The 15,236-nt window shown below is 46.6% G+C and overlaps 1 long non-coding RNA gene across 2 annotated transcripts; it reads left to right on the top strand.

Moving 5' to 3' along the window:
- The first annotated feature begins 217 nt into the window (after positions 1–217).
- On the top strand, positions 218–13,610 carry LOC114050616. Of its 2 annotated transcripts, XR_003570041.1 has the most exons (7): positions 218–302; positions 1,085–1,230; positions 2,506–2,629; positions 7,824–8,098; positions 8,497–8,603; positions 10,456–10,743; positions 13,126–13,610. It is a non-coding gene; the product is annotated as an uncharacterized LOC114050616 (long non-coding RNA). The 2 variants fall into 2 exon arrangements; XR_003570040.1 differs by lacking the exon at positions 13,126–13,610 and having other exon boundaries at positions 10,456–12,446.
- The last annotated feature ends 1,626 nt before the right edge of the window (positions 13,611–15,236 follow it).

Genomic DNA, 15,236 nt, shown 5'->3' with positions numbered 1-15,236 from the left:
TAATGTAAGACAACATTAATCTAACCGAAGAAACTGTCAAAGTCAGATACCCCAGAGCCATCAGATAGCCCAGAAGAATTCAAACGACAGCTGTCAATGACTAGACCTAATGATTAAACTCAGTGTATTGAGAGTAGAGGCATCCACTCAAGATGTTGGAAGGAATTCAAGGGAGGAACTGGAGAGAGCTTCGCCAAAGCATGTGAGCTCTTTTCACAGGTTCCAAAGTACTGGTACGGCGAGCTCATGGGATTCCTCTTCCTCAGAAAGATTCCTGATGGGACCCTGAAAATTTCCAACTGGTAAGTCTCATTTCCATCCCCATAGGACAGCCTCAATGAGGCCCCAAGCAAAGGTACCATGGACTGTGTAAGGGGAAATCAGACGTGGGTCTCTGGAGGAGGGGTTCCCAGCCTGTTGGGCTTGGGAGAGAGCTTGGAGGACCCTGGATTTGTAACGAGGTGTTCGTGAAACCAAGCAGGAATCCACAAACAGACAAATAGATCTTCTGAGGCCAAATACCCAGCTTGCTTTGGATCTGCGTCACCCGTTTCCAAGCATAGGTGATGCCGTTGTGATATTTCAAGGTGACGACGGCTTCGTCTCATGGGTGCAGGTACTGCCTCCCACAGCACAGGGTGTAACCTATTCATGCCTTCCCAACCCCACAGAATCCCAGAGTGAGAAGGGCCCTTAGAGGCCATCTGGTCCAGCTTGGAGTGAGCAGTTCCCATCTGGTCCCCTCCTAAGTGGTCCATAGAGGGCCCATAAGCCCTCCAGACCTTCCTCTCAGGTACCTCCTCCAGGCCATGGGTACCAGGGCAATACTGGAGCCAGCCACCGGTGAGCATACGTAAGCAGTGGCTTCCCTTCCAGACTAGTGCTGGACTTCATCTGATTTAACCCCACGGTAAATCACCCAGGGGAGAGAGGAAAGAAAGGGGACATGGAACTCTTCTGAACGATCAGGGGACAAGCTCTCTTATTTGCTACCCTGCATGACCTGGCTAAGACTTGGGGCCTCAGTTTCCTTCTCTACGGCCCCTCCCAGCTCCCAAATCCTAATCCTGTGGTCTGCTGGCAGCATTCACAGGTGACCTCTTACCTGTCCTTCCCACGAAGACAGCCCCAACATACGAGGGTGGTTCGTGACTTTGAATCAAGAGGCAGAGTCTGGCAGTGCGTCCGCAACCAGCGGTCGGCCTCAGACCCAGAGATGCTTGCTGCCAGGTAACCTCCATCCCCCGCCTGTTCTCTGGAGCCTGTGCTCCTGCCTGGACCCTCCTTCTGTGATGGGCCTTCCTCAGCTCTCACCTGAACTATTGCAGGGCCTCCTAAGTGACTTCCTGCCTCCCGCCTCTCCACCTGATTGCCCTAAGGACGCGCAGCACTCCCCGGTCCATAAACTCTGCTGGCTCCCCATTACTGCTAGATTCAAAAACAAAATCCTCCGTTTGACATTTAAAGCCTTGCTCCAACCTACCTTCCCTGCCTTGTGATACATTACTCCCCTTCACACAGTTTTCAATCCAACTAAACTTGCTTTCTTACTGTTCCTTATACTCACCACTCCATCTCCCATCTGTGCCTTTGCATGGGCTGTGCCCACTGCTTGGAACTCCGACCTTCTCAGCTCTCACAATCCCTAGTCTTCTCCATGGGCTTCCTCCCAACGGTGGTTGTCCCCCCCTCCAAAATTACGTTTTCTTATTTTCTATAGATTTTACTTATAACTCCAGAGGTACATGTCTCCCCAATGGAATGTAAGCTCTTTGAAGGCAGGGCCTAATTTATTTTTGTCTCTGTATTCACAGTCCCTGGCCCTTCATAAATGTTTGTAGATAGGTAGATAGATAAACACATAAACAAATAGAATGATTGATAAATGAATAGATAGATGATAGAAAGATGGATGGATGGATGGACAGATAAGTAGATGGGTACACAGATTAATGAATAGGTGGATGGATAGATAGATAGATAAACAAATAAATAAATAACTAGAGATAAATGATAAATAGATAGCTATATAGAAGAATCCACAGACAGATAGATAGACAGATAGATAGATAGACAGACAGACAGATAGATAGATAGATAGATAGACAGATAGATAGATAGATACATAGATACATAGATACATAGATAGATACATAGATAGATAGATAGATAGATAGGTTTGAGACTGTATCTTACTGCTGGACTGGATTATATTATTTTCATAGACTCAGACTCCCTCTTAACTGTACAAATAAGGAAACTGAGGTCCAGAAATAGGAGGTGTCTTGTCCAAGGCCACCCAGGCACGCAGAGACAAAGCTGGATCACAGGCTCATAGACTAGCCGTGTGACCCCAAGCAAATCACTTAACTTTCTCCACCTCAGTTTTCTCATCTCTAAAATGGGGATAATAATTGCCTTTGCCTCCCAGGGTCTTTGCAAGGACGAAACGAGGTAAGATTTGTAAAGTGCTTGGTAAACCTTAAAATGCTTTATCCGTGCTAGGTATTAATGATGAGCCGGCTGGCTGCTCCATGGAGCCAAGCCGGGGATGCCGGCATGGCCTCGGCCTGGCCTGTCACCATCACCCTCATCCACCATCTGGAGAAGAACGTGATGGCTTTTCCAGGTGAGAGCTTTCCTCCTTTCCTCGTGGGCATCACCAGAGGGCCACCACTTACCCAGAGACACATGTGAGCGACAGGATAGGAAACATGTGCCTTTCCCTGAGACGGGACCTGGGGCCTTCCCAAGAGCCCGCTGTTGCCAGCTGCCTTTACTTTTTCTGGCAGAGAGTAAGCCCCAATATATAGACTCATTTTCTCTTGGCAATCGAGCCGGTGTCCCTGCCAGATTTGCCCTTAAAGGAAGCGGACACGAGACAATGAGGCCTTTCATATACCCTCCTGACTTCTTCCAAGAGGGCTTTTTCAATTTTCTGAACTGAGACAAACTTGAACAACGGTCCATTTTTAGTGGGGCCCAATTAATTTTCCAAAAGAAGATGCTATAGGAAAATAGGGACTTGTATTCACAGATGGCTTTCTGGCCCAGCCCCTCCCCAAGCCGACCTGAAGCCAAGGTGTCTTTTAGAAGGTGGCAGGGAAGACGGAGCTGAGCCAAGGAGCCATCCCATCATCAAGGGGAGATACTCCCCATCACCGGGATGGTTCGTCTTCAGCCAACCAGCTCTTTGTTTTATTAGGCACTCACCCGAGCCTTACCTCACAGCCATTCACCTTTCTTGTGCAGGTTAGGGATGATTTCTTCCACACAATGTAGCTTTGTCTTGGGAATAAAGGAGCAGTTTTCAGATCTTGCCCCCTCCCCCTGAAAAAAATATCCTCCAAAAAACCCTAAGAAGGACCACCAGAAAGTGTCCCTGGCTTTCCAGAGCAAGATTCAATATTTACCCAGAGCAGCGGCACCACCCTATTACATAGGGCAGGAAGGGAGAGAGCATATCCTGTTGGATGTAACCTGGGCCTCTCAGGGGAGCTGGATCCAGCATGCTTGAACTGAGAGACAGAGACAGAGAGAGACACAGAGACAGAGACAGACACAGAGATAGAGACACAGAGACAGAGACAGATGCAGAGACAGACACAGAGACAGAGACAGAAAGACAGAGACAGAGACAGACACAGAGACAGAGACACAGAGATAGAGACAGAGAGAGACAGAGACAGAGATACACAGAGACACAGAGACAGAGACAGACACAGAGATAGAAACATAGAGACAGAGAGAGACAGACACAGAGACAGACACAAAACGAGACAGTGAGAGATAAAGAGAGACAGACAAAGAGAACAGAGACAGAGAAACAGAGACGCTGAGGGATGAAGAGAGACACAGAGAAAGGCACAGAGACAGAGAGACAAAGAGACACAGGGACAGAGAGACAGAGATACTGAAAGACAGAGAGAGCCGCAGAGAGGGAGGGAGAGACAGACAGACAGAGGCAGAGCGAGCACTCCCTGCTGGCTGAAATCACAACACTCTTGTGTGGCCCGAGGGCCGCCATTCCTCTTCACCCCAACCCCATGTGATGGTCCTTTGGGGGAATCACCCACAACTGCAGACAAGAGTGGTGCTGCAGCGCTGTGATCAGGGAAATAAGGAGGGAAGGCTGTGTGCGTTTGCACGAGGGTGGCACCCAGGGGAGCACAGCTCGCCATCATGGCGGGGAGGGTGCTGTGAGCGGGCCCAGGAGACAGGAGCTCCATTGCACCCCCAGGCAGGCTCTCACCGGCTCCCACTAGACCTTGGGAAAGCCAACCAGGATCTCAGATTCAGTACAGGAAGGGTCCCGATGTAGCTCCAGTGTGGTGGATGGCAGACAAGGCTGGATTTGGAATCAGACGACCTGGGATCAAGCCCCCACTTCCCCCGCCCTGGCTGCTCATCATCTCTGCAGCCTGGAGCAAGTCACTTCTATCCGAGCCTCAGTTTCCCTGTGTATAATGAGGGGGCTGGGCCCTTGACGGATGACCCTGAGGTCCAGGGGCAGCGCTATAACAAAGAAATAGAACGGTTTCTGTTCTAGGGAGAAGGAGGGTGAGGGGGACCCAGCTGTCAGGCAGCAAGGCTTAAGATTCGTCATGTGAACTCATCTCAGGAGGCGAAAAATCACAAAAACCTGAGAGATCTGGAAGGGCCTGGTGTAAGCAGCGCCGTCGGAAGTGTGTGGTAAGCCAGGGAACCTAACCAGCAGAGGGGAGGAAGGGGAGTGCTCCAGGCTAAAGGTACAGCTTGTGCAAAGACCAGCAGGCAGGAGACGGCTCTTCTATTGGGAGCAACGAGTAAGCCACTTTCGCTGTAAGATAGTGAGAGGGTGTGGGCAGCTAGGGGGCGCCATAGTGCACAGGGCGCTGGGCCTGAAGTCAGGAAGACTCATCTCTCCGGTTCAAATCCAGCCTCAGGCATTTGCCAGCTGTGTGACCCTGGGCAAGTCACTTCACCCTGTCTGCCTCGGTTTCCTCATCTGTCAAATGAGCTGGAGAAGGGAATGACAAACCACTCTGGTATCTGCCAAGGAAACCTCAAATGGGGTCACAGAGGGTCAACCACAACTGAAAAGGACTGAACAACAAAAACAAGTGTGTGAGACGGGGAATAATGCTAGATACAGTCTGGAAAAGCAGGTTCATTTACATAGAAAGTAGATCAAGTCTGCAGAAAGCTAAGGGGTTTGTCCAGGGTCACACAGCTGGTGAGGAACAATGCCAACAAAGACCCAGGTCTTCGAACCCCAATCTAGAGTCCTGCTGCTTCAGGAAATGGGCATTGAATGCAAGCCTGAGGATTTGGGCCTCCGTCCTATTGACAGTACAGAGCCACTGAAAGTTTGCACGAGAAGGAGAGGGAAGTGACAAAAGCACATTTTTAGGGAGATTAATAGAAGGGCCGGGTGCATCAATGCATCAACTGATGTCGCAATTTTAAAATATTTTTTTATAATTTTACAATTTATAATTTAATATTTAATTTAAAATTGAATACAAATTTGCAATTTCATAATTTCTCCTCCCTATGCAAATGCACTTTAAATACAAACAAATCCAAGCAGATATTATAATTTTCCTTGGAAATAAAAACTTTCAACCTACTATTTCTAGCATGTGCAAATGTGCTGTGTCCATTGCCACGGACTGGTCTTTTTGGGTGTTGCTAGATTCTGGCCATTTTGGTGTTAACCCAGTGGGGGCATAACAAATAAACTAAAAGGGGGAGAGGCCGAGAGACTAGAGAGGATGCAGCAGTTCATATGGGAAGTGGGCGCTTAATAAATGTTGATGGCTTGAGTGATTGAAGTCATAAGGACTTGATGGAAACTGATCGGAAAGACAATAGGTTTGGTGTTACACCTGCTGAGTTTGAAAAGATGACAGAAAGTGCCAGAGGCCCTCAGGGTCTGGGGGAGATTAGGCCTGCCCGGGTCAGCTGGGGCCCGAGATTGAGAGGCAGGAGAACCTGGGTCCCATCCCAGCTTGTGCATCCCTGGGCAAGTCAATGAACCTTCCTGGTTTATGCTTCATCTGTAAAGTGATGAGCTTGGAATGAATGACCTCGCTGGTCCCAAAGTTCTGTGTGTGTGTGTGAGTGTGTGTAGTTTGTGTGTGTGAGAGTGTGTGTGTGTGAGAGTGTGTGTGTGTGCAAGGGTGTTATAAGTGTGAGCATTTGTGTGTATGTGTAAAGGTGTGTGTGTATGAGTGTGTGTGTGTGCAAGGGTGTTATAAGTGTGAGCATTTGTGTGTATGTGTAAAGGTGTGTGTGTGCATGGGAGCATGTGTGTAAGCGTATTGTGAGTGTGAGCATTTGTGTGTGTGTGCGTGCACATGGGAGTGTGTTTGAGGGTGAGCGTGTATGTGTGTAAGCGAGTATGTCTGTGTATTAGTGTGTGTGTACACAGGCGTGTGTGTGAGGGTGAGGGTGAGCATTTGTGCGTATGTGTATGTGAGTGTGTGAGTATATGAGTATGTGTGTGAGGGGGTATGTGAGTCAGTGTGTGTGTGTGTGTGAGTGTGTGTGGGTGTGAGTGCCTGTGAGAGTATGTGTTTGAGTAGATGTGTAAGTGTGTGCGAGGGTGAGTGTTTGTGTATGAGTGTGTCTGTGCTGAAAAAACTGAAAATGGTGAGAGAGGTGTCCAGCTCAACTCCAAGGTCATTATATAAATCCTCATAAATATAAAATGCTTAGGAAAATATAGAAAAAAAGCAAATTCTAAGGGAAAAAATGGGCCAGGATGTAGGTGAGGTTGGGTTTACAAGGGAAGGAATGTGGTGTGCTCACACTGAACTGGGGAAAGTGAGGGAAGCTTGCCATGGTAGCTGAGGTTTATGTAGCACCTACTATGTGCCAGCCACTGGGCTAAGCACTCTACAATTATGATTTCATTTGATCTTCACAACAACCCTGGGAAAGAAGTGGTTATCTCCATTTTATAGATGAGGAAACTGAGGCAGACAGGGGGTAAGTGACTTGCCCCAGGGTCCCACAGCTAGTAATAACAATAACACAATAACAATAACTAAGGTTTGTATAGCACCTACTATGTGCCAGGCAGTGGACTAAGCACTTTACAATTATTGTCTAATTGATCCTCACACCAACCCTGGAAGGGGGGAGGGGGCTGTTATTATCCCTATTTTACAGATGAGGAAACTGAGGCACACACAGATTAAGTGACTTGCCCAGGGTCACACAGCTAGTAACTATCTGAGGCCACATTTGAACTCAGGTCTTCCTGCCTCCAGGCCTGGCACTGTCCACTGACCACCTAGCCGCCTCTATCCTTGGCATCAGCCTCTTACTGCCTCCTCTTGACCGCACTCCAGGGAGGGGCTCTATGAAGTAGGGGAGCACAGTGACTGCAATGCTCAGGAAGACCCGGGTTCAAATTCTGCCTCAGTCACATGCCAGCTGCGGGGCCCCAGGCAAGTTATTTCATCCCTTTTTCTCATCTGTAAAATGGGGGCTTTAATGAAGATCAAATTAAATAAAACAGCCCCAGCGCTCTATCAATACGAGCTGTTCTTATCCTGCCCCACTCCGGAGCCTGCTCGTGTCTTTCCCGCAGCAGCAATATGGACAGACCCTTGGCCCCTCTTCCTTGTGCCAAAGTCATAGGGTCCTAGAAGCAGAGCTAGACGGGCCCTCTGAGCCCCCCCCCAATTCCTCCCTGTCTCCATTCCACAGATGGGGAAACTGAGTCCCAGGGCGGACGAGAGACTTGCACAGTCCCATCCTGACCTTGCTTTAAATATGCCAGACAAGGGCCTATCGCTTTGCATTAATGACCCCTCTCATTCTTCTTCCAGGCCCCTTTACGTCTCAGGAAGAGATTAGCACAGACCTCCAACCAATCAGTCACAAGGCGGCAGAGGAGAGGGCGCCATTTGCTGGGTTGCTGACAATACACAGTGCTCAATTTCCTACACCAGTTGATGCTGCTGCCATCCGTATGGCCTGACAGTCTCTTTTCGTCTGCCTAGTCTTGTCGCTCTGAAGCCCTCCAAGGAGATGGATGCATCCAGTTGGATTCCAGAGTTCACCAGGAGGGCGCTGTCCATCAGCCTATCAGCCAGTATCCAGGGTCAGCATCTGGCCGGGGGCTTTGCCACCTTTTCTCTACCAGCCAGGGGATGTCCTGCGTGGCCCTACAAAGTCGGCCCCACCCTCCTGCCAACAGGAGATAGGATGAGGGTCAGGTTTAGAAGAGCCCCTCACTCCTATTGGCCCCCAATGAAAGTGGGAAGTGAGGGGGGAAAGTAATGTCTCCCAAGTTTTTCCTTCCTGATATCTTGTCCTTCCCAGCCCCATGCAATAGAGAGGCCTTTTCTCAAGCAAAATGACATGGGAGATGCCAGGCAATTGTTAGAGTCCAAACCCAATGGGGCAGAAAATATATTTTAACGCCTCTTGTCCTCTGAGTGACAGAAACTGAAAACCACAGCTCCAGCTCACTGTGACCCTGAATGCTTTCTCCTACAGGGATGGAGACCCGAGATGGCCTCGATGGTGTCCTGGGAGCACTAACCAAGGAGTCCCGAGACAGCTCTCAGCTCTGCCAGGTCGGGTGACGCACGGTGTGATTTTGAGTAAGTGGCTTCAGTTCTCAATTATCATCTATAGAAGTAGGAGGTTAGACGAGACAGTCTCCTAGGGCCCATCCACCCTCAACATTCTCTGATACTGATTATCCAAAGATTTAGAAAAGAGCTACCCCAAAAATAATGGAGGGGATATGGAAGGATGAGCTTTAACTAATAATATGGCTAACATTTATATAGACTTACTATATGCCAGGCATTTCATAATTATCTCATTTGATCCTTGTAACAACCCTGCTGGTGAGTGCTAGTATGGACCCCATTCTACAGATGAGAAAACTGAGGCACATGGCAGTTTAAATGACTTGCCCAAGGTCACACACCTAGTCTCAGACCAAATTTGAACTCAGGTCTTCCTGACTCCAAGCCCAGCGTGCTATCCTCTGCACCATCCATCCGCACATTTAAAAAAACAAAAATGAAGAAATTAAGTAGGGAGGCAATCCCCTTCACAATAACCTGTCACCATCACGAAGCCTTTCCAATTGGAGGTGTTAAAAGTCAGCATGAACAGGATCATTCCACTCTGTGTCTGCATCTTTTTAAAATGTGAAATACTTAAGAAACACCAACACAGAGCAACGGATGAATGGGCGGGTATATATGGCGCAGGAAAGCATGAAGGTATTCAAATTTTAGAAAAATATAAAGGAACTCAGTAAATATTTGTTGAAGAAACAAGTGATTGAGAAATAGCACAATATTCATCTTTCAGGGCATTCCCAACCACTAGTGTTTTGTTCAGAGCTTAGGACTTTGGGCCTCAGAGCCCCTCATACGGGCTTGGCTGGATGGGCCCTGGTTCTCATTCCCCCAATCTGCTCCCACCAAACCTAGCCGCATCCCCTATTCTCCTCCTCCTCAACTAGGGTGTTGAGATCCAAGATGGGCCCAAAGGAGCTAAGTTTTAAGGGGTGTTTCTTGACAGCATCATAGACATAACTGAGCTCATTACCTCGTACGCTGGAAAAACAGAATGTCCCAAAAGTCTTAGTGCTAAGACTGTGTTGGTTAAATTGAAAAACTCCTAGGCCTCACTATGTCCCCTGCCCCATTCCAAAAAGCCAGAAGGCAACTGGATGCTAACAGTAATGAAATGGTTCAACATCATTGCCACTTGTGGTAGAATTCCAATCTGGTTATTCCATCATCGTTACCAATGAGACTAATTGTCATTAAAATCCAGGCAGTTCTGTTCCTTCTTACTTCTGTTTGTTTTCTTCCCATTCTATCCACAAATGCATTTTGCAATAATCTGATTCATCTGGCTCTCACTCCAAGCTCCATTCCCCCCCCCCAATTATTTTTCACAGTTTCTATGTTTTCATAGTGAAGAATGAGTGAAATAACTGGGAAAAAGGATAAATTTATTTTGAAAGCATTATCTGTGAAAACCACACACATTATATGGGAGAATAAGTTGATGAGGTAGAAAAAATCCAGTGTTTAAATGAATGATTCCTCCTTCACACGTCATGAATTTTAATTAAAGTAGCCGCCCAAGGCGCTACAGCGCCATAGGATAAGAGATTTAAAGCTGGAGGGGACCTTGGTCCATTTCCCTTGCTTTCAGAGAGGAGAAAACTGAAGCCCAGAGAGGGAGATGTAACTGTCCATGGTCAGAGGTAACAAGGAATGGAGGTAGAATCCAACCCCAAGTCCTTTGATGCCAAATACACGGCTCCTTCCCCATGGAGTTCAATAATATGTAGTGACTTTGTAGCCATCCCTACTAATTGAGAACCATGGACAAAGATGGGATCTGGGGACAGATATATATAAGAGGACTTCCTTCATGCAGCTGTAGAATGGCTCATGGTTCTTTTTCTATGATTCCCAGGATCAATGATATCCCTGCCAAGTCATCATTACACGTGACTCCTGCCAGTGTTAAGTTACAGGTAGTTATCGCTGAGTTTTGTCTCCAAATAATCATGGGATTATTTGTTTTGTTTGGGCTCAGAAGCCCTACATCTATCGATGCCTTTCTGGCGGGGGACAAAAAGAGCGTGCATTTAAGAAGACAGAGCCAAGGTGATTTATATGCAGAAGAACTCTTCAGGCTGTCAAAGGCCTGTCAGAGGCTTCCTTGAAGAAGACTTTAACCAGCCCCTTCACCTTCTCAGAGGTGAGTTATACTGGCCCATGGTAGCTGTCAGAGAATACAATCTTCCAGGCTTAAGACAAGAACCAGCTGGCAGAGTGATGTGCTGAGAACCGCAGCTACAGATGTGGTTTCAGGGAGGGGAGTTATGATTCAGCATTCTAGACTACTCTAGCTGTGGAAGGTGGGGTGTGCCCATTTACACCCCACTGAGAAGATGGAGCACACCTCCTGGGCCTTGCTAACAAGAACCAGGGCCTAGGAAACAAAAAGGGGCCTTTCTTAATCCGACAATACCCCTGCCTGTCTAGGGAGCTGGCCAGAAGACCGGACCACCTTGGACACATTGGCTATATGATTCTGGGCAGGCCTCTTGACTTATCAATGGTGCCAGACTCAGAAAGAAAGAGAGGCCTCCAAACCCACACATAAGGATTCCTACAGGCCCATATTGACTCAGAAAGCCTCATGTTAGCATTATCTATGTTCTATTGAATTTTTGCTTATTTTGGTCACTATTTCCCATCACATTTTAATCTGCTTCTGTCTGCACTTAGGAGTGTTGGGGATAAAATGCCTCTACAGGGTTATGCATTTGACATCTCTGCTCTAGAAAAATGGGACACTCTAAGTCTACCATTTGGAGAGAAGGGGCCGACCTACAGTGATAGAGGGAGTTCCCTCACCCACTAATTTCATCACAGATTCAAACCATATCCCTCTCCTTAAAACATGGAGTCGCTCACTCAGATGGAAACATCTCATTTCTTTTATAAAGCTTCGCCTTTTTTAATCGTTGAAAATGCTCTCTCAATACTGGTAAGAGATGTACCCCCAAGACATTTTATAATGTGCAGACCTATGAGATTATTTCATCACTTACACGGTGGTGGGGAGATATTTATAAGGAGTACAGATCCTCCCAGAAGGGTTCAAAGGAATGGAGTGTCTACCCACAGCACTCGGTTGAAGGAAAGTTAAGTGAAAGAAGAATGTAAGCTCCTTGAGGGCAGGGAATCTTAATTTTTGTCTTCATATCCCCAGTCTAGGATTGTGCCTGGTACATCATAGGAGTGTAGTAAAGGCTTGTTGTTCACCCACTTGCTTGATTGATTGAAAGGTTTCAGAGTTGGAAGACCGAGCCTCAGTTTCCCTGACTCAGCAGATCCCGCTTTAATAATGCAGCCCCATTCTTCCACATTTTTCCTAATGTTATTCGAGTGCTCTAATATAATTTGGTAAGCTATTAGAGTTGTTACAGCTGCATGTTTCACCCTCACTGCTGATTTCACTTATGACCTCAGTCAGAATAAGATTTAAAAGTTCGAGATGATGTAAGTGAATAAGGATTATTAGATTTATTCATATAGCAATTTAAATAAGAAACTGCCTGGCCTAGAATAAGTGGTAAATGAAAAATGCCTATGATTTATAGACCTGTCCATTCAAAAGATTTATACGCTGTATAGGATGATTAAGTAAGAGACAGACCTGATTATATGAAATATGTAATTTTTGTAATGCAATTTTGGAAGCAAGCTGCTAACCAGCCCTGGCACACCAAGCCAGCGTGAAGGCCTCCTTCTGACCCCTGCCTTGCACCGCTGCTCACTGGTGGACTCGTGCTAGAAGAGGATGCAGAGTTTTCTCCCCATTTCCCTTTTACTGAGCCAGTCAGTGGTAGCACATCCCCGGGCAATTATGTGAACTTCATTCACAGCAAATCAGTCACTGGGGCAGACTCCTATACAAAGCCAAATTGGGAACCGCACGCCCAATATCAATCCTTTTTTTCATAAATGACTTGGCTCCCCTCCCTTCTGGTCCTGACACCCCCATTTGTAAAAGAGATGAGTGTCCCTCCTCTTTAGTGGCACCATTTGGGGGAAGAAGGCCATCAGAAAGAGAAATGGGGAGGCTCTTGGACCAGCTCAACTCCCCCATCTCTCCTCCATCCGTCTCTCAGAAACTCTGGAGACCCAGGAGCCTCAGAATTATTTTTTCCTTTTCGATGAGGCAATTGGGGTTAAGTGACTTGCCCAGAGTCGCACAGCTAAGGAGAGTTATGTGTCTAAAGCTGGATTTGAACTCAGGTCCTTCTGACTCCAGGGCCAGTGCTCTATCCACTGAGCCACCTAGCTGCCCCACCCTCAGAATTCTGCCAGGCATTCAGACAATGGAGAATGAGTCCCTAGACTTTTCACAGGTTTCTGGAATCTGCTGAAAAGGTGGCTATTTAGGAAAGAGGGAGCTCAGTTCAACTTAAGCATTTATTAAGGGCCTATCGTGTACTGGGTATTGCAATATACAATGGAAATACAAAGACAAAACCTGAAAACAGTCCCTGCCCTTAATTACCTCATATTCTACTGAATAAATTAACAAAGAGCATTTACTCTGTGCCAGGAGAGTCAGCATGAAGGAGTGTTAAAAGAGCTGGTCTGAAACCAGGAAGACCTGAATTCAAGTCCTGCCTCCTGACACATGCCGGCTGTATGACCCTGGGTAAGTCCCTCCACCTCTCAGCATCCCCAGGCAGCACTCTGAGGCTCTAACGCTCCAGAAGGTGCTGGCTTGCACTGGAAGGAGGAGTTCCCTCTGTCAAGGAAAGCATAAGCCACCTTCCTAGCACTGTCCTCCTCCTCTTTGTCAGACACTGTGTGAAGCGCTGGGGACACAAATACGGAACGAGACGGTCCTGACCCTCTAACAAGGGAGGTTTGGTCTGGGGAGGCCCAGGGATGGTGCGAGGAAGCTCAGGACAAGGAGCAATGGGGGTCTTCTTTGGATGACAAGATAAATTGTTAGAACGTGCAAGTTGGTGTTGAGCTGTTGTCCAGCCACGTCTGACTCTCCATGACCCCATTTGGGGTTTTCTCGGCAAAAATACTGGAGTGGTTGACCATTTCCTTCTCCAGCTCATTTTACTGATAAGGAAACTGAGGCAAACATGGTTAAGTGACTTGCCCAAGGTCACACAGCTAGTAAGTGTCTGAGACTGGATTTGAATTCATGAAAATGAGTCTTTCTGATTTCAAACCCAGTGTTCTATACACTACATCACCTGTAAGGTAACAGCAATTACCCGTATGTAAAGACAGAAGGGGGTGGACAGTTGGGGTGGGAAGACGGCACCTGGGCTGAAGCATGGTAAGATATCTGTGAAGCCTGGTTAGTTTTTCTCACTCATTCATTCCTCCATTCTACTGGGAGAAACAACACGAACCCAGAAAAATAAATATGAAATATACACAGAGGAAATCAATCAGTAGTAACAAGAGCAAAGGGAGGGGGGGAGGAGAGAGAGACAGAGGCAGAGAGAGACAGATAGACAGAGACAGAGAGAGACAGAGAGACAGAGAGAGAGAGAGAGAGATCGGGAAAAGGCTCCTGTGGAAGAGGAGACTTGAGCAGAGCCTTAAATGGAGCTTGGAATCCTGAGAGTGGCAAAGGAGAGGAGGGAGGGCATTCTAGGCATGGGTGACAATTTAGGCTATATTCATCATCTCTTTTTTTATTATTTTTAAATTTTTTAAACATTTTTTAAAATTTTGAATTCCAGGGGCAGCTAGATGGTGCAGTGGATAGAGCACCGGCCCTGAAGTCAGGAGGAGCTGAGTTCAAATCCGGCCTCAGACCAAACACTTGACACGTACTAGCTGTGTGACCTTGGGCAAGTCACTTAACCCTAATTGCCTTACCAAAAAAAAAAAAATTTTTTTGAATTCCAAAATCTATCCCTCCTTTCCTCACTCCCTGAGACAGCAAGCATATATAAGCTATACATGCGCAATTATGTAAAACTAATAAAACATACTAGTCATTTTGCATAAGAAGATGCAAATAAAAGAAAAAGAATGAAAGAAAGTGAAAAATAGCTTGCTTCAGTCTGTCATCAATCAATATCAGTTCTTCCTCTGGTGGCTGATAGCATGTTTCATCACGAGTCCTCTGGAATTGTCTTGAATCATAGTACTGCTAAGAAAAGCTAAGTCATTCACAGTTCCTCATTACACAATATTGCTGTTACTATGTACAATGTTCTCCTGGTTCTGTTCACTTCACTTTGCATCAGTTCATGTAAGTCTTTCCAGGCTTTTCTGAAATCATCCTGCTTGTCATTTCTTATAGCACAATAATATTCCATTACAATCATGTACCACAGCTTGTTTAGTCATTCCTCCCAATTGATGGGCATCCCTTTGCTTTCCAATTCTTAGCCACCACAAAAAGAGCTGCTATAAATATTTTTGTCATCATCTCTTTTAAGAAATACAGGAAAATGAATATCTGAGTCATTCCAAGAGAGGAATTTTCATATCCAATTACTATGTTCTAGCAACAAAAACATTGTATTATGAGTTAAAAGATCTAGGTTCCAGGGCTATCTCCACCATTAATTTGCTGTCAGACTGTGGGCAAGTCAGTCACTTAACCTTCCTGAGTAGTTTCCTAATATGTAACAGAGAAATAGCAATCTTCCCTAGCTTGCCTTCCAGGGTTGTGAGGAGCAAATG

The sequence above is a fragment of the Vombatus ursinus genome, unplaced genomic scaffold (genome assembly GCF_900497805.2).
Source record: "Vombatus ursinus unplaced genomic scaffold, bare-nosed wombat genome assembly UNPS02014799.1, whole genome shotgun sequence".
In the NCBI taxonomy this organism is placed as follows: domain Eukaryota; kingdom Metazoa; phylum Chordata; class Mammalia; order Diprotodontia; family Vombatidae; genus Vombatus; species Vombatus ursinus.
Note: the sequence above shows the minus strand (reverse complement) of the source record. Positions and strands in the feature narration are given on the sequence as shown.